The sequence below is a fragment of the Bos indicus genome, chromosome X (genome assembly GCF_029378745.1).
Source record: "Bos indicus isolate NIAB-ARS_2022 breed Sahiwal x Tharparkar chromosome X, NIAB-ARS_B.indTharparkar_mat_pri_1.0, whole genome shotgun sequence".
Taxonomy (NCBI): domain Eukaryota; kingdom Metazoa; phylum Chordata; class Mammalia; order Artiodactyla; family Bovidae; genus Bos; species Bos indicus.
In genome coordinates this window covers 105,397,688-105,423,335 of record NC_091789.1, presented here as the reverse complement: position 1 = coordinate 105,423,335, position 25,648 = coordinate 105,397,688, and positions in this window count along the sequence as shown.

The following is a 25,648-nucleotide window of genomic DNA, read 5'->3' as shown; positions in this document are numbered from 1 at the left end:
GGGTTACATTAAGCAGTTACCAAACCAAGACATATCAGGATTTCCTAAACATAAAATTAAAAGATTGTTGGGTCTCTCTATCTCTGTGCAGGAAGCAGTGATCAAGACCATCCCCAAGAAAAAGAAACGCAAAAACGCAAAACAGTTGTCTGAGGGGGCCTTACAAATAGCTGAGAAAAGAGGAGAAGCTAAAGGCAAAGGAGAAAAGGAAAAATATACCCATTTGAATGCAGAGTTCCAAAGAATAGCAAGAAGAGATAAGAAAGCCTTCCTAAGTGATCAATGCAAAGAAAGAGAGGAAAACAATAGAATGGGAAAGACTGGAGATCTCTTCAAGAAAATTAGAGATACCAAGGGAATATTTCACGCAAAGATGGGCACAATAAAGGACAGTAAATGTATGGACCTAACAGAAGCAGAAGATATTCAGAACAGGTAGCAAGAATACACAGAAAAACTATACAAAAAAGATCTTAATGGCCCAGATAACCAAGATAGTGTGATCACTCACCTAGAGCCAGACATCCTGGAGTGTGAAGTCAAGTGGGCATTAGGAAGTATCATAACGAACAAAGCCAGTGGAAGTGATGGAATTCCAGCTGAGCTATTTCAGATCCTAAAAGATGATGCTGTGAAAGTACTGTACACAACAAATTTGGAAAATTTGGCCAGAAAAATCTGCCAGCAAATTTGGAAAATTCAGCAGTGGCCACAGGACTGGAAAAGGTCAGTTTTTATTCCAATCCTAAAGAAAGGCAATGCCAAAGAATGTTCCAACTACCACACAATTGCACGCATCTCACACACTAGCAAAGTGATGCTCAAAATTCTCCAAGCAAGGCTTCAACAGTATGTGAACCAAGAAATTCTGGATGTTAAAGCTGGATTTAGAAAAGACAGATAAGCAGAGATCAAACTGCAAAATCCATTGGATCATAGAAAAAGCAAGAGAGTTCCAGAAAAACATCTACTTCTGCTTCATTGACTACACCAAAAACTTTGACTGTGTGGATCACAACAAACTGTGGAAATTTCTTCAAGAGATGGGAATACCAAACCACCTGACCTGTCTCCTGACAAACCTGTATGCAGGTCAGGAAGCAACAGTTAGAACTGGACATGGAACAACAGACTGGTTCCAAATTGAGAAAGGAGTATGTACTTTAACTTATATGCAGAGTACATCATGTGAAATATGGGGCTGGATGAAGCACAAGCTGGAATCAAGATTGCCAGGAGAAATATCAATAACCTCAGATATGCCGAGGACACCACCCTTATAACAGAAAGACAAGAGGAACTAAAGAGCTTCTTGATGAAAGTGAAAGTGGAGAGTGAAAAAGCTGGTTTAAAACTCAACATTCAATAAACGAAGATCATGGCATCCACTCCCATCATTTGATAACAAATAGATGGGGAAACACAGGAAACAGTGACAGACTTTATTTTCTTGGGCTCCAAAATCAGTGCAGGTGGTGACTGCAGCCATGGAATTAAAAGACACTTGCTCCTTGGAAGGAAAGCTATGACCAAACTAGACAGCATATTAAAAAGCAGAGACATTACTTTGCCAACAATGGTCTGTCTAGTCAAGCTATGTTTTCTCCAGTAGTCATGTATGGATGTGAGAGTTGAACTATAAAGAAAGGTGAGCACAGAAGAACTGATGCTTTTTAACGATGGTGTTGGAGACGATCTTGAGAGTCCCTTGGACTGCAAGGAGATTAAACCAGTCAATCCTAAAGGAAATCAGTCCTGAATAATTCTTGGAAGGACTGATGCTGAGGTTGAAGCTCCAGTACTTTGGCCACCTGACATGAAGAACTGACTCATTGGAAAAGACTCTGATGCTGGGAAAGATGGAAGGCGGGAGGAGAAGGGGATGACAGAGGATGAGATGGTTGGATGGCATCACTTATTCAATGGACATGAGTTTGAACAAGCTCCAGGAGTTGGTGATGGACAGGGAAGCCTGACGTGCTGCAGTCCATGGGGTTGCAAAGAGTTGGACACGGATGAGCGACTGAACTGAACTGAACTGATTGGTCTGTCTGTCTCTAGAAATGTGTAATAGCTGGTTGACATCAGTCTTAAAGGCATAAGAAAACAGGAGTGCTTTAACTACCACCCTCCTCTCCAACTTCACCACAGATCAAGTAGATTTCCTCAGACTGGTATTAGACTGGAAACAGAAATAACCTGTGCATGTGTACTCAGTAGCTTCAGTCATGTCTGACTCTTTGCAACCCTATGAACTGTAGCCCACCAGGCTCCTCTGTCCATGGGATTCTCCAGGCAAGAATATTGAAGTGGGTTGCCATGTCCTCCTCCTAGAGGTCTTCCCAACCCAGGGATCAAACTCGTGTCTCTTACATCTCCGGCACTGGCAGGCAGGTTCTTTACCACTAGTGCCTATCCTACATATATGTAAATACATACATGCACAAACACACACAGAGACCTTTTTTTCCATCTCCAGTCTTTCTCAATTATGTCATCTGAAATCAATAAATATTGACTCTTCCCATACACACATATTATGCTCAAATACCTTTAGGTTAAATTCCCAGCTGTTATCAGCATTAAGGGTACAATCAAAGACAGCCCCTCACCAAACCCTTTCCCCTGACAGGTGAAATATTAGGTACTTTGAATCATTTCCACTTCAAAAAGGTTTTAAGGATTGCTTACTGGTCTCCTCTGACAAAAGTCTTTTGAGCCTTTAAGAGAGTATTTTATTTTTTAAAAGACCAAAAACACAATTTCATGAAAAAGTGAATTCAAAATGAAGCCATTCAAATTCAGTCTAAAAATCTAAACTCTGGCCCAAGTTGGGGTCTCAACAAATTTTTAAATTTAAATTAAAAAAAATCATGCCTGCCTGTAACTCTCCGTGACTCCTCCTTCATCTTTATTTACGTCCTTTCACTTACCACATCCCACAACTACTTTGTGATTTCCTTTGTTTATAACCCAGAAATGTAATCTTTGTTAACAATCATAAGACTTTAAGTTTTCCTAGCTCTAGCACATATATGAGATCATTTAACACCCTATGAAGTATTCATCATTGATGTTTAATATTCAAGTAGAACATTGAGGCTCAATGACATCAATGGTTTCATTCAAAAAGTAGCAAAGAAGGATAAGAACTCATGCCATTCTAAGATGCAAATGCTTGGACTTACTCCAGATTCTCAGAATCAGAAACTCGAGGGATAGGGCCCAGCAAGCTAGCTTTAACAGGCCCTTAAGTGACTCTGATGCTCACTCAAGTGTGGGAACCACTGACCTACAAGATGCCACACAGTCTGGTGGAAGACTGACCTCATCGAGTTCAGCTCACCGCCTCATCCACTCTGTTCTAACCACTCTGGCCTTCTTTCTACCTATTAAATACTCCAGGCTGATGGCTAATTCAGGAATGTTTCACTTGTTAGTCCCTCTCCTGGGAATGCATTTCCTGAGGTCTTGGTATGGCCTATATCTTTCTATCTACAGGTCTCAATTAAGACATCATCTCCTCAGAGGAGCCTTCCCTAAATACCTTATCTAAAGTCATCTTCCTCAATACCCTGTGTCAGTACTTCCTCTTCTTCACAACAGTTATCACTGTGAGGACTTTTCCTCTAACCTCTTAGGGTCTGTACTTGAGGCCTGTGAATTAAATAGACAAAAGACAGATTAACAGGAGAAAAAGGCACACATATTTAATTGACATTTCTAATTTTATGTTGAGGGGGTGCTATACAGAAAAGAAGTAAAACTCCAAAGTGGTGGGTAGACTCAGGGGCTTGGATACCATTTTAACAAAAGAGTGATAAATTGTGGAATAGTAACTAGTCAAAGGAAAAGGGATTTGTGAGAAGGTAAATATATGGGGGAAGTATTGGTAGATAAGGATTGTTTGGTAAGGTTTGTTATGCTGACTCAAGTCAGTGCCATCTCCAGAGATGAGTCATCACTTGTGATTAAGAGTATTCTCCTCTTCCTCATATGTGAAAAGGAAACACCTTTACAAATGGAAATGCTTTTAGGCAGAAAGGGAGAGGGCAAAAAGATCCTCCCATGTCTGTGCTGTGTTTAGTCATGTCCAACTCTTTGAGACTGCATGGACTGCAGCTCACCAGGCTTCTCTGTCCATGGAATTCTCCAGGCAAGAATACTGGAGTCAGTTGCCATGCCCTCCCCTCCAGGGGATCTTCTTGACCTAGGTATCGAACCCACATCCATGCCGAGTCTTCTGAATTGCAGGCAGATCTTCAGCACTGAGCCACTGAAGAAGCCCCATCCCACTGTCTATTGTTTCTTAATTGCCTTCAGCTCAAAATAACCCTCATATCAAAGTGCCATATTTTGGGATGACATATTCCAATCCCCTTTCCCACCTTAAATTTTCTTAAGTTTCATTTCTTAAATTGCTGTGTCCTCAACACTAAACTGTAAGCTCTATGAAGGCAGGGACTTTACCTGTACTGCTAGTTCAATAGTTATTTGTTGAATGAACTGACTTAGATCTGTCTCTGCCCAAGTATTCCCCCATGTATGTCCCACCTCAAGTAATATATAAAGTAATATCGCTGTAAATCAGTTGGGGCCTCCCTGGTAGCTCAGCAGTAAAGAATTCGCCTGCCAATGAAGGAGACGTGGGTTCGATCCCTGGATCAGGAAGATCCCCTGGAGAAGGGAATGGCAACCCAGTCCAGTATTCTTGCCTGGGAAATCCCATGGACAGAGATGCCTGGCTAGCTACAGTTCATGGGATCACAAACAGACACGACTGAGTGACTAAAAAACAACAAAATCGACTGGATAGGTTTTTCCTTCTATCTCTAACTTAAAGAGGCAAAAATTCGTGGAAAAATATTTGCAAAATAAAATTACATTGAAAAAGCCACTTCTAAAGAGAAGCTGGTATGTGCCTACTGAAGGGATCAGAACATGCCACTCCAAAATCTGCCTCTTTGGCATATGCATTATTTTGAGTCAATTGAGAACCAGTAGACAAAGGGAAAGTTCTTTATCTCACCTTCTCTGCCTGAAAATAGAGTATAAGTTTTCCCTTTTGTAAAGGAAATTTACATTTATAGAGGAAATTTTCATTCATAAAGCAGTCTCCCAACAGGAAGAAAGCTACTTCTCAGAAGACAACTCAGCATCTCTTATCTGCATACAAGACAACCCTTATTTACCACACACTTCCTCCCCTCTCCTTCCCATAATTTATTTCCCCTGCCCAGAAGCCCAAAACCCCTGTCCCATTGTTGGTATAATGGGACCAACCTAAGATGGTATAATAGCCTCAATCACCTGGCCACTCACTTAAGCTACATTTTTCTTTGTGAATTCTCATGTGTACACACAAAATTAAAATTATTTTTTCTCCTGTTAATTAATATTTTATCAATTTGATTCACAGGCTCCAGGAGGGTAGGGGTGGAAGATTTTTCTTGCCCTATACTATCATGAAATATTTTTTGCAAGAAATGTTTGGGGTTAGATTAATAAAACTCAGTTTGTCCCTTTGAATTTATCAAGTGGGAGATAACCTTCCTTCTCAGTCCACTACTAGTGGACATTTCATTATCAGAAATGAAAAAGACAATTTTTTAATCAAGATCACTATTGAAACAGGAAGGAAGAGGGTAGGGCACAACCCTTAAAGAATGTCATAGCTGTTGTGGCTATGACATAAAGATGATATCCCAAGATGGCAGAAGATTTGACTTCCAGTAGACCTTGAACCTCATTATAGGCTCATTGTAATGTATTAATATATGCTAAATGACACACCCACCAGCAACATGACAGTTCCAAGGCTGACCATAAAAGGCTAAATAGTGGGCAATGGCCCAATTTCTGGAAATCCCTGCCCTTCTTCAAAATAGTTTGTGTAATCATTAGACTGTCATTAGCCTATCAAATCACCCAGCACATAGAAACTAACCAAGCCATATTTAGGGGCCACTCTTTTTTTTTTTTTAGTGTTTTATTTTTATTTATTTATTTTAATTGGAGGCTAACTACTTTACAATATTGTGGTGGTTTTTACAAGGCATTCACATGAATCAGCCAGGGCTGTACCTGTGCTCCCCATCCTGAACCTCCCTCCCACCTCCCTCCCCATTCCATCCCTCAGGGTCATCCCAGTACACCAGCCCTGAGCACCCTGTCTCATGCATTGAACCTGGACTGGAGATCTATTTCACATATGATAATATACATGTTTCAATGCTGTTTTCTCAAATCATCCCACCCTCGCCTTCTCCCACAGAGACCAACAGTCTGTTCTTTACATCTGTGTCTCTTTTGCTGTCTTGCATATAGGGTCATTGTTAGCATCTTTCTAAATTCCATGCTATGCCAAGTCGCTTCAGTCGTGTCTGACTCTGTGTGACCCCATGGACAGCAGACCACCAGGCTCCTCCATCCACAGGATTCTCCAGGCAAGAATACTGGAGTGGGGTGCCATTTCCTTCTCCATCTAAATTCCATATATATGTGTTAATATACTTTATTGGTGTTTTTCTTTATGACTTACTTCACTCTGTATAATAGGCTCCAGTTTCATCCACTTCATTAGAAGTGATTCAAATGCATTCTTTTTAATGGCTGAGTAATATTCCATTGTATATATATACCACAACTTTCTTATCCATTCATCTGCCGATGGACATCTAGGTTGCTTCCATGTCCTGGCTATTGAAAACAGTGCTGCGATGAACACTGGGGTACACGTGTCTCTTTCAATTCTGGTTTCCTCGGTGTGTATGCCCAGCAGTGGGATTGCTGGGTCGTATGGCAGTTCTATTTCCAGTTTTTTAAGGAATCTCCACACTGTCCTCCATAGTGGCTGTACTAGTTTGCATTTCCACCAACAGTGTAAGAGGGTTCCTTTTTCTCAGCACCCTCTCCAGCATTTATTATTTGTAGACTTTTTGATAGCAGCCATTCTGACTGGAGCGAGATGGTACCTCATTGTGGTTTTGATTTGCATTTCTCTGATAATGAGTGACGTTGAGCATCTTTTCATGTGTTTGTTAGCCATCTCTATGTCTGCTTTGGAGAAATGTCTGTTTCGTTCTTTGGCCCATTTTTTGATTGGGTCGCTTATTTTTCTGGAATTGAGCTGCAGGAGTTGCTTGTATATTTTTGAGATTAATTCTTTGCCAGTTGCTTTGTTTGCTGTTATTTTCTCCCATTATGAAGGCTTAAGGGCCATTCTTGCCTTTTGAGACAAACCACAGTCTGTCTATGGAATGTGTATCTCTCTAAATAAATCCACTTCTTACCTATCACTTTGCCTCTCACTGAATTCCTTCTGTGCTGAGACATAAAGAACCTGAGCTTCATTAAGCAATCTTAATGACAAAATCATGGGTTTGAGGACTTCCCTGGTGGTCCAGAGGTTAAAAATCTGCCTGCCAATACAGGGGACACAGATTCAGTCCCTGGTCCAGGGGAGATTCCACATGCTGCGGGGCAAAAAAAGCACATGCACCGCAACTATTGAGCCCGTGCTCTAGAGCCCACGAACTGCAACTACTGAAGTCTGTGTGCCCCAGAGCCTGTGCTCCACAAGAGAAGTCACCACAATGAGAAACCTGTGCACGCCAACAAAGAGCAGACTCCACTGGCCACAACCAGAGAAAAACCTGAACACAGCAACAAACACCTAGTGCAGCCAAAAATAAATTATTTAAAATCTTAAAAAGACAACTAAAAAGTTTTTATTAAAAAAAAAAAAAGATAGTGGGTTTGAGTCCCAGCCCATGGGTTCAAATCCCAATCAGTTTTGGCTGGATTCAAATACTATCTGAGTTAGGCAGTTTCAATGTTAAACACCCAGGAAGGTCCCTCTGATTCCAACACTCTCCAAAAATCATCCTCCTCAATATCATCATTAGCTTTGACATTGTTGTCCAGTGCTCTGCACTGATAATTCTCTTCTCATTCACATATCTAGCTTCAGATTTGTTTTTCACTAAATGGGAACCTATTGATCTTCACTGTTTCTGTATGTGAAGTAGAGATAATAGCTGCTTTTGAATTGAAAGTGCTATAGAAAGGAAAGGTATTATTGTCATCATTATATTATTTTTCAAAGACATATGCATGGGAGAAGGGGCAGATGCTTCGGTTTCCTTTAAAGATTCCCTACAAGCCATTCCCCATCATCTATACCCACGACATGCATTGATTTTACATAGAACCAAGTAAGATTGATTATTCCTATAGAGACCAAACCTTAAGTATATGAGAGAAGCTAGAAATTCAAGTCAGAACTTGTGTTCAGGGAGGATCTGAAGAAAATGGACATCAAAAAGCTAACTCAAAGTGTAGCCATGGACCATCTATCACTCAACAGCATTGTTCATCTGAGCATGCTTCATTAAGTCAGTTATATCAATAGGTAATAAAGTAAAACAAATTTGTATCATGGATCACTGCATCAGAAATTCTCCTTTGAGATATATTCTTGCAAGGGCCAACCTATTCCCCCTGCACAGACTGGAAACCTCTAGCAACTTGGTGATTCTCTTGTTGTTACTAGGATTCTATGGTGCCAGCTACTGTGTCTATGTAGCAAACAGAAGTCTGGAGTTCTCTCCAAGGCCCTATATTCTCCATAGCCCCTGCCTAACTTGCAAAAAAAGAACAACTATATTCCAAGAAAGTAACTTGGATTCTGAAAAGACATGATGCAGTGTCTCATTAGACTCCATTTCCATGGCCAGGATTTGCGTCAGGGCTTACAAGGCTCACAGCATGTCATGATCCTTATTCATAACAGCACACCACATAGAACTGGGACAGAAAACCGCAAACGTGATTTTAATTTACAGGACGGTTGTGAAGTCATAATCGTATATAATAACACCTTGTAAAATAATGTCACTCCTGTCCCCTTAGGAGCCTTATGTACATTTCTTTCTGCTCAGCTCTTATACTGCAAAATAGCACTGAGCTTTCCTTTTCTCACCTTAGCAGAAGGAGCAAAAGAAATTTTGTTCTCACTGTTCCTGAGCCAGCTTTCCAGAGTGGAAGTCCTTGTATTAGTTTTCTATCATTAAGTAGGAAATTGCCACAAAAGCAGCAACTTAACATAAATCAAGGATCTCGCAGTTCTGTAAGGTCAGACACAGTGTGGCTGGCTCTCTGCTTAGGGTGTGACATGGTTGAAATTCAGGTATTGGCCTAACTGGCCTTTTGTCTGGAGGCTCTGGGGACAAAATCTACTTTCAAGCTCATTTTAGTTGTTGGCAAAATTCAGTTCCTTATAAAGCTGGAGGACTGGGGTCCCCATTTCCTGGCTGGTTCTCAACCAGGGGGCCATGTTCTACTCTTAGAAACACATCCACATAACTTTTTACTGCCTTGACTCTTTTTTAAAATCATTTTTTAATTGATGTATACTTAATTTACTATATTGTGTTAGCTTCAGTTATACAGTAAAGTGATATTCTTTTTCAAAATAGTCTATTACAAGATATTGAATATAATTCCATGTGCTATACCGTAGGTCCCTGTTGTTTATCTATTTATATATAAATAGTAGTGTGTATATGTTAATCCTAAACCCCTAATTATTCCCCCCACCCCACTATTATTTCCTCTGGTTTGTTTTCTTTGTCTGTAAGTCTATTTCTGTTTTGTAAATAAGTTCATTTATATCATTTTTTTAGATTTCACATATAAGTGATATCATATATTTTTATTTTTCTGCCTTGATTCTTTCTTATGCTTCAGATCTCTGCCCTCCTCATTGGCAGCCAGTCAGAAGACACTATTTGCTTGTAAGGGCTCACCTGATGAGGTCAGGCCCACCCAGGACAATCACCCTTGCTATATAACATCGGCATAGGAGTAATATCATATTCACAGGTTCCAACCACATTCAAAAGACAGAAGATTATACACGAGTAAGGCTTATGGGGAGCCATCTTAGAATTCTGCCTACCACAGCACAAAAGGATAAAGGTGACAGAAATAGTGAATGTGGGCAAGCAGTGGGTATAACAAACCTCCAAGGTCATTTCAAAAGCACAAAGCCCTTCAGCTCCCTCATTGCTCCAAGCCTGCTTATCACTCATTTTAGAGAACGATACTGAACTCAGAGCACAGTGAAGGTAGTAACAGTTTCTCTGAAAATTGTGTTTCCTAGGGGAGTTTCCCCAAGGCCTCCTAATTCAGGAGATCCTCTAATGTTTACCTTGTCACAGTTTATTACAAGGGGCTCTCAAAGTCTTTTGTTGTGTTTTCTACAAGATGCCAACTTTTAGACGGCACTGTATCTTCTTCATTGATATCTCCCCACAGTGCCTGTAGACAGTAAGTTCTAAGTGCATGTCTGCTAAATGGATGGCATGCAGTAATGACACAACTGTATTATGATTCTCCCATGATATACTTCTGTTTGATCATGTCTGCTGGCTTCATTAACCAATGTTTTTACCAATCTGTGTGGTATTTATAGGGGCTTCCCTGGAGGCACAGGAGTAAAGAATCTACCTGCAATGCAGGAGATGTGGAAGATGAGGGTTCAATCCCTGAAATGGGAGGATCCCCTGAAGGAGGAAATATCAACCAACTCCAGTATTCTGCCTGAAGAATCCCATGGACAGAGGAGCCTGGTGAGCTACAGCCCATAGGGTCACATACAGTTGGACACGACTGAAGGGACTAAGCATGTACCCATGCATGTGGTATTTATAAAACTCCTTTTAGATCAACCAGCATTTATAACATGTCTATTATGTGTAAACTTTTGTAGGAGATACAGAAAACAGTGAAGATGAAATCCCTCTTAAGAAGACTGAACTCTTTAGAAAAAAAAAGGAGAAAAAAAGGAGCTTGCTCTCTGATAGGAAAGACTGGTATATAAATAACATGTATCTGACACCTCAACTCCCCTGATTTAAACTTTCAGACAGCCCCCAGTTGTACTTGGGTTAAAATCCAAAATCCTTGCTGTGGTTTTCAAGGCCCTGTATGACTTGGTCTGCACTTCCCCCTCTAGCCATACCTCATTATGGTCCAGCCATAGTAGACACATGTCTTATTTTATTGAAGTATAGTTGATTTACAATGTTACTTTCTGGTATACAGCAAAGTGGCACAGTGGTAAAGAACCCACATGCCAGTGCAGGAGACTAAGGAGACACGGGTTCGATCCCAGGGTCGGGAAGATCCCCTGGAGGAGAGCATGGCAACCCACTCTGCTATTCTTGCCTGGAAAATCCCATGGACAGAGGAGCCTGGTGGGCTACAGTCCATAGGGTTGCAAAGAGTCAGACACGACTAAAGTGACTTAGCACACATGCATATATATATATGGAATCTTTTTCAGATTCTTTTCCATTATAGGTTATTATAAGAAATTGAATATAGTTTCCTGTGCTATATAGCAGGTCCTTATTTATCTATTATATATATATATATATATATATACTAGTGTGTATATATATAGTAGTGTGTATATGGAGAAGGCAATGGCACCCCATTCCAGTACTCTTGCCTGGAAAATCCCATGGATGGAGGAGCCTGGTGGGCTGCAGTCCATGGGGTTGCTAAAAGTCGGACACGATTGAGCAACTTCACTTTTCACTTTCATGCATTGGAGAAGGAAATGGCAACCCACTCCAGTGTTCCTGCCTGGAGAATCCCAGGGATGGGGGAGCCTGGTGGGCTGCTGTCTATGGGATTGTACAGAGTTGGACACGACTGAAGTGACTTAGCAGCAGCAGCTGCAGCAGCAGTGTGTATATATTAATCCCTTTCCCCTTTGGTAACCTTAAGTTAGTTTTCTATGTCTCTATTTTTATTTTGTAAATAAGTTCATTTGTATCCTTTTTTAGATTGTATATATAAGTGATATCATATGATATTTGTCTTTCTCTGACTTACTTCACTTAGTATAATAATCTCTAGGTCTATCTATGTTGCAGCAAATGGCATTATTTCATTCCTTTTTATGATTGAGTAATATTCCATTGTATATGTACTGTATTTTCTTTAGCCATTCATCTGTTGATGGACATTTAGTTTGTTTCCATGGTTTGGCTATTGTAAACAGTGCTGGTATAAACACTGGGGTGCACATATTTTTTTGAATTAGAGTTTTAGTCTTTTCCAGATATATGCCCAGAAGCAAGATTGCTGGATCATATGGTAGCTCTATTGTTAGTTTTTTGAGGATTGGCTGTACCAATTTACATTCTTACCAACAGTGCAGGAGGGTTCCCTTTTCTCTACACTCTCTCCAATGTTTATTATTTGCAGACTTTCTGGTGATGGCCATTCTGATCTGTGTGAGGTCATACCTCATTGTAGTTTTAATTTGCGTTTCTCTAATAATTAGTGAGACACATCTATTTTTAGATTCAAGGCCTTTAAACCAGCAGTGCACTGGTGAGTGCTAATAACTGCCTCTCCAGAAGAAAAATAAACAAATCTGATTTGTACTATTTGACAATTTTCATGGTGTAAATACTCCCATCATGGCCAATTTTAAGTCACTAATGTAAAATCAACCAAATTACCAAAGTGCTGATAATTAAACAATCAGCCCTTGAGAGTGGGTTTGAGTCAACACCCACACATGACTGCTTTAGACATATTATTCCTTCTTGTCCTCCCCTGTAGTAGGTTTAATAGTGTTCCCCCCAAATTCATGGCTACTCAGAATCTCAGAATGTGATCTTCTCTGGAAATAGAGGCTTTGCAGTTAAGGATCTCGAGACAAAATTATGCTGGATTTAAGGTGAGCCCTAAATCCAATGATTGACGTCCTTATAAGAGGAGAGGAGACAGAGATACACGGAGAGAAGGCTATGTGAAGACAGGGGCAGAGACTGGAGTTATGCTGCTACATGCCTATGAATGCCTGGGGCTATCAGAAGCTGGAAAAGGCAAGAAAGGATTCGTTCCTAGAGCCATCAGACAGAGCCTAGCTTTGCTGCACCTAGATTTCTGACTTCTAACTTCCAGAACTGCAAGAGAATAAAATTCTGTTGTTTTAGGCCACCCAGCTTATAGTATTTGTTATGGCAGTCCTATCAAACTAATACTTCCCCCAAATTTTATCTTGGATAATTCTTCTCCATCTTTCAACCTTTGACTAAAATACCACTTCCTCAGAGATGCCTTTCCTAACCAAATCAGAACCCCCATATCTATTTTCATTATGCTTTTCTTCAGAGCCTGGTGGGCTACAGTCCATGGGATCGCAAAGAGTTGGACACGACTGACCATTCATGCACACTTCATCTTCTCAGTCATTAAACGTTGGATGTTCCCAAAGCTTAGTCCTCAAACCTCTTCTCTCTATCCACATCTGCTTCGTTGGTGATTTCATCTTGTTGCATGCCTTTAACCACTACCTATAATGCTGATAAATCTCAAATTTATTTCTGCTCTGGACTACAGGCTTGTACATCCAAATGCCTACTTGAAATCTCTACTTAAGTGTCTACTATAGTGCTTTATTCCTTGATCCACCTGCAGGTTACTGGTGCATTCACTTTCTGAAAATTCAATGAGCATGCTCAACTCAGTGCTCTGTGATAACCTACAGAGGTGGGATGAGGGGGAGGGGTACAAGAGAGGCTGAAGAGGGAAGGGATATATCTATACTTATGGCTGATTCACATTGTTGTACAGTAGAAACTAATACAAACTGTAAAGCAATTATTCTCCAATTTAAAAATGTTTAAAATGAGCATTTTTCTCTTGGAATATGATATTAAGAGTTATTTTTAAAGTAAAAAATTGCTAACACATCCAAAACAAAACTCCTGATCTTGCCCCCCTCACCTGCTCCTTGCACCACATTCCCCATCTTGGGATTTGACAATTCTGTATTTCCAGATGTTCCAGGCAGAAATACAGGAGTCATCGTTGATTTCTGATACTCCATGTCCAATCCCTGGTGGCTCGGAGGGTAAAGAATCTGCCTGCAGTGCAGGATACCTGGGTTCAGTCCTTGAGTTGGGAAGATCCCCTGGAGAAGGGAATGACAACCCACTCCAGTATTCTTGTCTGGAGAATTCCATGGACAGAGGAGCCTGGTGGGCTACAGTCCATGGGGTTGCAGGGTCAGACACGATTGAGTGACTTTCACTTTCCTCATGTCCAATCCACCAATTCTGCAACTTTACCCTACCCACAAAATATATCCAGAAGATGACCCCTTCTCACTACTTCCCAGGGCAAGCCACCATCATCTCCTCTTCACCGTTTGCCTGCCAACAGCCTATTCTCAACACTGCAGCCCTGTCACTGCTCAGCTCAACACCTTCCAGTGGCTTCACATCTCACCAGAGTAGAAAGCCAAGTCCTTTCCATAGCCCAATTTTCTCTCCTGCTTTCCCCCTATCTCCCTCTATGTTTCTGTCCTCTTTGTCCTTCAAACATGCCAAACACAGTCTTGTCTTAGGGCCTTTCTTCCCTCTGATAGGAATGCTCTTACTCAAAATATATGCATGGCTCACTTCCTCCCATCCTTAAGATTTTTGCCCAAACATGACCTTCCCACCAAAGCATTCCCCAATTACCCAATAAAAAAATCATAACCCATCTCTTTCCAGTACTCCCTAACTCTTACCTTATTTTGTCTTCCTCTCAACCATTACTCATTTATTCATTAGAATATAATTTCCATGTTATTGGAGACTTTGTCTATTTCATTCACTGTTCTATCCCCAGGCCTAAACCAGTACCTAGTACATAGTAGGGGCTCAACAAATAAACGAACTCAGACAGGAGATTTAAATTAAGTACCAGAATACATGTGTAATAAAACAACCTTGAAAATACTGAAGAGGAAGGAATCTATTCCAGTATCCATGTAAGGGTAGAAATCAATAATGCCTCACAAAGGAACTAGTATTTGAACATAGTCATAGAACATCTGTAGGACTTCCATTCTCTGAAAAAGGATAAGATGCATTCCATAATTTCTTTACAAGCAAAAATATAATAGTATTACTTGAAAATAAAATCCAAAAATAAACAAAAAGACTAAAAGCAACTGTCTCATTATAAACCAGGGCCTCTCCCTACCAATTGTGGGACTAGTTGAAAATACAGGGCAAAATTTATGTTGGACTAAAAAAACTCATTGTTTTGCCATACATCAACATGCATCTGCCATGGGTGTACACGTGTTCCCCATCCTGAACCCCCCTCCCACCTCCCTCCCCATACCATCCCTCTGGGTCATCCCAGTGCACCAGCCTCAAGCTTCCTGTATCCTGCATCCAACCTGGACTGATGATTCATTTCTTATATGATATTATACATGTTTTAATGCCATTCTCCCAAATCATCCCCCCCTCCCTCTCCCACAGAGTCCAATATTGTAAAGTAAAATAATAATAATAATAAAAAAAATTAAAAATAAAAAGCTCATTGCAAAAAAAAAAAAAAACCTCATTGTTTAATATATCATTCTTAATAGAATCCATTTTAAAGTAATGAGTTTACTAACTTAACTGTCAAAATAGAAATGTGTTAAAATTAGATCAGCAATGCCTCCCGAACTTCAGTTGATAAGCCTGTCTCAATCTGGTTTCAGCTTATTCCAAGCCTATGCTTATAGGAAAGCAAGTTTTTTGACTTCTGGCTTGAAGAACACTTTCTTATAATAACACTAGATTTACTAAAAAAAAAAAATCAAAGAACATTTATAAACATGTCTATTCTACTAAACTAAGATTCCTAAACCTAACACTATAAAGGCACACTAAAGTGACTTCAATTTTCTATGTGCTTTGTGTATGTAACCTGTAAATAACAAAGTGGAAACTGTAATATCAACATTTATTTCTTGTATTATTTGTAAAAACAAAAAAAAAAAGGTAAAATATAAGACTGAATGACTCTGAAGTAGAATCCAATTAATAAACATATCACTTCAAAATTTAACACTGTTTGGGCAGCCAAAGGGAATGAAAACTAAGGTAAACTTGCTTAGAAAATAAAGACCTGTATTCTGATTTTCTGGTCTTGGCTTTGTCACTTCTTAGCTTGGGTAAGTCACTGGGCCTCATTTGATCTACACTACTTACAAAGTCAACCCCTGTTCTCATGTTCTATCTGTAGAAGGTAATGCATTTGGAATTAAATCAAGTAGGCATTACGGAAGCTTAAATGTTTTGAAATGCTGGTACAGAAAATCATACATTTTCCCAAGGTAATCTGAGATTCAAGAGGAAGTTATTTTAATTACTACAGATTCAGAGTTTGACGTGCCTATGGCCTTACACCATGGGTCATTGTTTCCCCTTCTAAATTCTTCCCACATTGAACTATGGAATGTGTATCACTCAAGTTTTGAAATAACCAATTTACAAACCAGGTAAGTCAGCTGTGAATCTGAGAAGCCCTATAAGATTCAAATTAATTAAATAATACCACTCTACCTTCAATGAAATCCAAGTAAAATTATGAGTTTTCTGTTTTTCTCCTAGGAGAAGAAAGGAAAAAAACAAAACAAAACAAAACAAAACACTTCATCTTATACCCCTAACAAATTTCTTCTTAACTAGTGTTGAATCATGGATGGGGGTATTATTATTATGCTTCTCTTTCCATCTGCTTAGAGGACAGCACATGCAGCAGCCTGAAACCTGACCTCAGAGACTGGTTTCTATATGACCCTGTAAACTGTGCCTGGGACAGTTTGGTTACACACATTCATGAATCATGTGGCTATCACTTTCCCCGTCACAGCAGATTAACATCAGGAAATTGCCATGGGAACCCTCTTATCCCATCAAACTAACAAGATCCAATGTAGATACTGGGTACCTGTCTGAATTGAGTTCCCTGGGAGTGTTTCTCTTTTCTCCTCTAGCCTCTGTCTCCCCGCAGTGAGAGGCGGGCTTTGTGTGCCCCATATACCCCAAGACTTGCACATCTGTAATGCATTCCAAACCCAGGAGACTTACTTCCTAGCCTTCCTGATGTTTAGATTTGAACTGGGATCTTTGAAACCTAGAAGTCTCTTCTTGATTATATTAACTTAGGAATTCCAAATATTTTAACCAAGGTGTACCGCAGGAGTAACTTTAACACAGAGAAAAAGACTTTCCCTGGATGCCAGTAAACCTAGGGTCATGCCAGTGGATTCAACATGCTGAGGACTCACTCTGGAAATTCCAAGGATGCTTCTGGAGGGCTGTTGGTGCTACAGAAGATCCTGAAGAGATACAGGTCACTGACAAACTGCCTGGGTCTGGAAATATTCAGCAAACTTGCAGGCTTTTGTTGTTTGAGTTAAGAATATGCTTGGAAAAGTGCATCATTCAACTCTGAAACAGAATGATATAGGCTCTAAATAGCTCCCATGACAGTTTGTTTTGGAAAAGAATGCATTTCACAGACATACTCAGGGATTCCATTTTAAAGAGTTCTTATAAGCTGGTAAGAACTGCTCACATAAGATATTAGAAAGAAAGAAAAAAAAGCAGGGGAAAATCTTTCAAAGGCAATCCTGAGAAACTGAATTTGAAGTTCTTAGGGAAAAAAATCACTGCCATCATTGCAACCACAGATTTGTTGGAGAAGAGAAGGTCAGGCTTAGGGGGAACATTGATTCACTTCAAAAACATAACACAAACATCAATACCAGTAGCATAGGTATTTGCTTAAGCTCACTAGCAGCAACTGGGGTGACCTTTATTGAGAATTAAATGGCCACCACAAATACTCAATAGCAACTTTCTCGGCAAGTGGGACCAAAGAGATCCTTGGGATCCAGCTACTGTTCTTACCCTCAAGAAAGCTCCAGAAGACTGCAAAACACAGAGCACACTGGTCAGGCCATTTTGGAATTCGCAGATATTCACTGCTATCTGACTTGACAAGGCTTTTTGGAAATCACAAAATCAAAATAGCTAGAAGGAGAGTTCTTTGTCTACACACAAGTGTCCAACAACTGTAGGTTGAAGGACTGTCCACAGAGAAGACAATAAACAAAATAATTTTTCTTTCCCCATGACACAGATTCTGAGGGCAATATTTTGACCTTGGACTATTAAAATGCCAGGGAAGAAATAGTGATGGCAGTTCATGGGTAGGGGTGAGGTTTGAGGAGATAAAGAGAAGATATGAGTCCAAACATTAGAACAAGCAAACAATAAAGCCTTACTTTTTCCAGAAACTATTCTAACATATGCCAGGTTTCTTGACTCCAGAACTAGGCATGCGAGAATTCATTCAAAAGTAGAAAACAACCTATCCCCCACCTGATCATAAATTCCAGGAAATGCCAGGCACTCTGATTATTATGGCCCATATGCTGCAAAAGCATTAAAACACAGACCTGGTTCAGTTACAGGAAACACAGCTTTGTGGAATGAACACCAGAGTATGTCCTGGCTTGACTGTTCTCTTTTAAGTGATGTTGGCAATTTGCTTGGAGAAGGCAATGGCACCCCACTCCAGTACTCTTGCCTGGAAAATCCCATGGATGGAGGGGCCTGGTAGGCTGCAGTCCATGTGGTCCCTAAGAGTCAAACATGACTAAGAGACTTCACTTTCACTTTTCACTTTCATGCATTGGAGAAGGAAATGGCAACCCAATCCGTTGTTCTTGCCTGGAGAATCCCAGGGATGGGTGGGCCTGGTGGGCTGTCGTCTATGGGGTTGCACAGAGTCGGACATGACTGAAGTGACTTAGCAGTAGCAGGCAATTTGCTTAGGTCTTTCTGTGTTGTAACTCTCCAAGTGTAAGAAGCGAAAGAGGAGAGAGAGAAGGAAAATAAGAAATTCTCCTGCTAATCATTTAGAGATGCTGTGAGAATTGACAAATAGCATCTTTATAACACCTAGAGACTCCTGGAAGCCTGATGTGGGGTATCTTCCAGGACTTCAAGCCTGGAGTTTGGCCCACATCACCATAGGACTGCACAGAACCTAGAATGTGGAGAAGTTCACACTACAAGCTTCGTCCTTCAGCAAGTCCCACTTGTAAATTACAGTTCATTGGTATTTCCTGATGTTCCTTGTGTAGGAGGTAAAAGCTGACTGCTTGTTTTAAAAATAATTTCCTAAGGAAGATTTTTCTAAAATATCAACACATTTTAATTGGAGAAAGGAAAGGAAGGGAAACATCTCATTCAGTGATAAATGGATTGACTCAGTTACACGTTCCACAAACATGTATGGAATAGCTCCAAGGTGGCAGAAACTCTGATAGACTCTGGCAAAGCCAAGGCAAATGAGGCAGGACTCTGGCCTCAGAGAGTCTATGGTCTCATAGGAGAAGAAGATGAGTGAGCCTGTGATCTAGCACTGTGCTCAGGTTAAGACCCAGTGCTATGAGAGTCCATTGTGGCCATATCTAAACTGTACCAGGGTTGGGAACTCCCTGGCATCCCAGAGTTTAGGACTCCACACTCTTGCTACTAAAGGCCCAGGTTTGATTCCACATCTGGAAAGTAAGCTAATTGGCATGGCCAAAAAAAAAAAAAATGTACTAGGGTTTCTAGAATAGGGTATACCTTTAGCTGGATGGTAAAGACACATAGGAATTAGATTGAGAAAAAGGAAAGTATATTCCATGCAGAAGGAGTAGCACTTGCAAAATTAAGTGTGAATCAGTTTTCCCACAATGTAGAGAAATATGCAATGAGATATATACGAGGTGCACCTAAGGAAGAGTAGGCATTCAACAAATGGGTGAAACAAATGGCGGAGAACCAGTGAAAGAGCTAAAGAGCTGGGCAGCTGGCAGGGTGGGCATAAGTGTCTCTGCTCATCCAGGAGGCCCTAGTGTTTATGGCTGGTAGGGGGACAGGCAGGATGACTAACAGAATTGCAACCTTGGTCCTCCCTCCTTAGTCCTCTAACTGTAGTTCTTGCTCTGGCATCATATTCTTGCCCCAGAATCACTGATTTTTATAAGGTTAATTGAGAATCCTGGGACTGAATTATGTGTAGATTCACAACAGTAGAACTGTAGAAGCTCTGCAGATCTGCTAGACAGTATGAACACCCTTAAATAAAGAGATACAGTCAACTCTGTATGCAGTGGACTGAGAGCTTAGAGATTACGCTTTGGTGAGCTGGAGCAGTTACTCTCTAAGAACACTAATGAAAACCAAACATTTATTGAATTCTCACTAGATGCCAGGTACTATGATTGCCCTAAGGATATCCAATGAGTTAAAAACAGTCCTTTGCTCTCAGTGACTTCTGAAAAAAAATCATTAAAAAAAAAAAAGCAAGCTCTTGCCAAACCTCTAATTAACACATGAAGTTTCTGTTTTTAGTATTTTAAGGATAGTCATTTCTCTTAGTTGGGCAGTCTGGAAAAGGCATTTAGATCAAAGAAAATCGATATATTCACAGTTCCAGGAGAGTAAGCTAGAAAAGACAAGTGTCTGCTGCCCCCATGTGGCCACAGTTCATCCTTTGCTTCCCTCAATCCCATGAAAGTACATCTGTAGAATTGTGAAATTTAGAATTGCGGACAATGAGGCTACAGTCTTGGGTAAAGGGGGAGAAGGAAATGGCAAGCCATTCCAGTATTCTTTCCTGGAGAATCCCAGGGATGGGGGAGCCTGGTGGGCTGCCGTCTATGGGGTCGCACAGAATCGGACACGACTGAAGTGAGTTAGCAGCAGCAGCAGTAGCTTAGGTAAGGGGCTTCTCCTTTTCCATGTTCCTGATAAAATCTAATGACAAAAATTGAAAAATTAGGCATTTTGGATTAACACATATACACACTTGCTCCTTGGAAGGAAAGCCATGACAAACCTAGACAGCATATTAAAAAGCAGTGACATCACTTTGCTGACAAAAGTTCATATAGTCAAAGCTATGGTTTTTCCAGCAGTCAGGTATGGATGTGAGAGTTGGACCATAAAGAAGGCTGAGCACCAAGGAATTGATGCTTTCAAATTGTGGTGCTGGAGAAAACTCTTGAGAGTCCTTTGGACTACAAGGAGATCAAACCAGTCAATCCTAAAGGAAATCAACCCTGAATATTCACTGGAAGGACTGATGCTGAAGCTGAAGCTCCAATACTTTTGGCCACTTGATACAAAGAGCTGGCTCACTGGAAAAGACTCTGATGCTGGGAAAGATTGAAGGCAAAAGGAGAAGTAGGTGGCAGAGGATGGGATGATTAGACAGCATCACCAACTCGATGTACCTGAATTTGAGCAAAGTCTGGGAGAGAGTGAAGGACAGAAGGGCTTGGCGTGCTAGAGTCCATAGGGTCCCAAAGAGTCGGGTACAACTCAGAGACTAAACAGCAACAAAAAATACACACTACTATATATAAAATGGGTTTCCCAGGTGGCTCAGTGGCAAAGAATTCACTTGCCAAGCAGGAGATGTGGGCTCAATCCCTGGGTCAGGAAGATCCCTTGGAGAAGGAAATGGCAACCCACTCCAGTATTCTTGCCTGGAAAATCCTATGGACAGAGGAGTCTGGCAAGCTGCAGTCAGTGAAGTCGCAGAGTCAGACATGACTTAGTGACTAAACAACAACATATATAAAACAGATAATCAATCAAGACCTACTGTATAGCAAAGGAAACTATAGTTAATATTTTATAATAATCTATAAGGGAAAAATTTTGAAAAGAATATAGATATGTACAACTGAATTACTTTGCTATACACTTGAAACTAACACAACATTGTAAATCAACTATAGTACTTAAACTGTTAAAAATTGTTTAAAAAAATTAAATCTCTCCAGGAAAGCCTAAGAGACTCCAGTAGTAAATTCTGGTTTATCTTTTTAACTTGAAGGCCCTTGCTCTGGCATTCTAAATTCCATAAGTTTCTGAGATATCCAAACTGGTAAAACAGTTCACGTCCAGGAATTCAGTAAGCAAATTCTATAAGTTACTTCAACCAGTGTCTTAGCTATGTGCTGTGAGAGTTGTGAAGAATTTCAACCAAATTTCATACTGGTTATCTTCAGGTCTCTTTCAAATAATCTCTCCATCCTACACTCACTCCTTAAAAATCTGTCATGGAATGGGTTTAGCCAAGCAAATACATTTGTTTTTCTCCACTCAGAGGGCAACAACTACTGAATCAAATTATTTATTTTCTTGGGCTCCAAAATCACTGCAGATGGTGACTGCAGCCATAAAATTAAAAGACGCTTGTTCCTTGGAAGAAAAGTTATGACAAACCTAGATAGCATGTATTATAAAGCAGAGACATTACTTTGTCAACAAAGATCCATATGGTCAAAGCTATGGTTTTTCCAGTAGTCATGTATGGATGTGAGAGTTGGATCAAAAGAAAGCTGAGCACCGAAGAATTGATGCTTTTGAACTGTGGTGTTGGAGAAGACTTTTGAGAGTCCCTTGGACTGCAAGGTGATCCAACCAGTCCATCCTAAAGGAAATCAGTCCTGAATATTCATTGGAAGGACTGATGTTGAAGCTGAAACTCCAATACTTTGGCCACCTGATGTGAAGAACTGATTCACTGGAAAAGACCCTGATTCTGGGAAAGATTGAAGGCAGGAGGAGCGGGGGATAACAGAGGATGAGATGATTGGATGGCATCACAGACTCGATGGACATGAGTTTGAGAAAGCTCTGCGAGTTGGTGATGGACAGGGAAGCCTGGCATGCTGCAGTCCATGGGGTCACAAAGAGTCAGACATAACTGAGTGGCTGAACTGAACTGATTTATCTCAAGCCAATAATTTCAGTATCTTCCACCTGGAAGAGAAAACAGAGACAAAGAAAGAGACAAAGAGACAGAATGACTAGGAAAACTTCTATTAATGGACTTATATGTAAACTACTCAAAAGTAATGACTACATGTAGCCTTTCCATTATGTCTTTCCCTACACTATTATAATGGAATATATATTTGGAGAGAGACTGCTCCATAATGAGAAGAGAGTTCAGGATACTATTAATATGACTTGAATCCACATTTTCCAAGAAGAATTTTTAATTTTAAGATCAAGCATGAAACATAATTCAATTCAAGCACATTGAATATACTTCTATAAATGAAATTAGCTTAAAATACTACATTTGCAGATCTGTTTCCTCAGCTAAATGTCAGGCACCTCGCACCTTGTGGGTAAGAATCATGCCTGCTTGACTTTTTTAAAAATAGGCTTATTGATGAATAATTTATATGTCACAAATTCACCCTTTTTACATGTACAGTTCAATGATTCCTAGTAAATTTATAGAACTGGGAGACCAGCCACACAATCTAGTTTATTTCCATCACTCCAAAAAGATCCTGCATGATGCTTGCAAGACCCACTCCAATTCCTCCTTCTAAGCAACCATTAAACTGTTTTTCATCCCTATATATTTGCCTCTTTTGGACATTTCATATAAATAGAATCATGCAGGGACTTCTCTGGTGGTACAGTGGTTAAGACTCTGTGCTGCCAATGCAGGCAGTGCAGGTTTGATCACTGGTTGGGGAACTAAGATCCCACATGCCATGCAGCATGACAAAAGATTATACAAAAAATTAAATTAAATCATATAATATATGTTGTTTCTGGCTTCTTCCTTTTAGCATGTTTTTGAGGTTTGTCATATTATCCCATGTATATGTACTTCATTCTTTTTTATATAACACACTTTGTATTCATATTTAAGTTTATGGACATTTGAATTCTTCCCACTTTTTGGCTATTATGAATAATGTTGCTATGAACATTTCAGGTCAAGATATAGTCTCTCTATGTTATGTTTTCATTTCTCTTGAGGAGATACCTAGAGAATTGCTGAATTTATGGTAACTTTATTTAAGAAACAGCCAAATTTTTTTTTTTCCAAAGTGGTTTATCCCATTTTATAGTCTCACCAGCAATGCTTGAATGCTCCAATTTCTCCACATTCTTACCAACATTCTAACAGGTATAAAGTGGTGTGTCACTGTGGTTTTTATTTGCATTTCCCTAAAGATTAATGAATGTTGAGCATCTTTTCATGTGCTTATTGGTCATTTGTATGTCTTCTTTGGTGAAATGTGTATTCAAAAGTTTTGCTCACTTTTCAATTTAGCTGCTTTTTTATTATTGAGTTATAAAAGTTTTCATACATTCTGGACACTGTCATTTGCCAGAAATACAATTTGCAATTTTTTTTTCTGGTCTGTGGATTGTCTTTTCAATTTCTTAATGTCCTTTGAAGCATAAAAGTTTTATAATTTTGATGAAGTCCAATTTATTAATTTGATCTTTCATGTATTTTGCTTTCGGTGTTATATATTAGAAAATTTTGCCTAACCTAACATCACTAAGATTTTATCCTGCATTTTCCTTTAAAAGTTTTACAGTTCTAGCACTTACTTACACTTAGGTCTACAAGCCATTTTGACTGAATTTTTGTGTATATTGTGAGTTAAGGGTACAAATCTATCCTTTTGCATATGGATATCAAATTATCCCAGCACCATCTGTTGAAAAGACTATCCTTTCTCCATTGAATTTCCTTGGTACTTTTTTATTGAAGTATAGTTGATTTCAATATTCATTATCTTCAGGTGTACAACACAGTGGTTCCATTTTTTTTTTTTTATAGGTTATACCCCATTTAAAGTTATTACAGGGACTTCCCTGGCCATTCAGTGGTTAACACTTCACCTTTCAATTTGAATCCCTGTTCAGGGAGCTAAGATCCCACATGCCTCCTGGCCAAAAAACCAGAACATAAAACAGAAACGATATTGTAACAAATTCAATAAAGACTTTAAAAGTGGTCCACATTAAAAAAAATTAAAATGAATTGAGAGAGCAGTATTGAAATATATATTACCATGTGTAAAACAGATAGCTAGCAGGAAGTTGCTGTATGACACAAGGAGCTTAGCCTGGTGCTCTGTGATGACCTAGAGGGGTGGGATAGAGGGATGGTAGGTTCAAGAGGGAGGGGATACATGTATATTTATGGCTGATTCATGTTGTTGTATGGCAGAAACCAAGACAACACTGTAAAGCAATTATCCTCCAATTAAAATAAATTTAAAAAAATAATTTAAAAAATAAAGTTATTATATAATAATGGCTATATTCCCTGTGATGTACAATATATCATTATTGCTTATTTATTCTATATATAATAGTTTGCATCTCTTAATCCTGTATCCCTGTCTTACCCCTCCCCATTCCCTCTCCCCATTGTAACTATTAGTCTGTCCTCTACGTCTGTAAGTCTGTTTCTGTTTCATTATATTCATTCATTTTTTTACAATCCACATATAAGTGATAACATAAAGTATTTGTATTTTTCTGTCTGACATATTTCAGTAAGCTTAATATGTTCAAGGTCCATCCACATTGATGCAAGTAGCAGAATTTTACTCACTTTTATGGCTGAGTAATATTCCATTGTGTACATATACCGTATCTTCTTCATCCATTCATCAGTTGATGGACACTTAGGTTGCTACCATATCTTGGCTATTGTAAATAGTGTTGCTATGATAGCATCACTGACTCAATGGACATGAATTTGAGCAAAATCCAGGAGACAGTGGAGGACAGGGGAGTCAGGCATGTTACACTCCCTGGAGTCACAAAGAGTCAGACACGACTTATAGACTGAACAACAACAATGATGACTGGGGTGATCAACAATGCACTTTTTCAAATTAGTGGCTTTGTTTTTTCAGATATATACCCAGAAG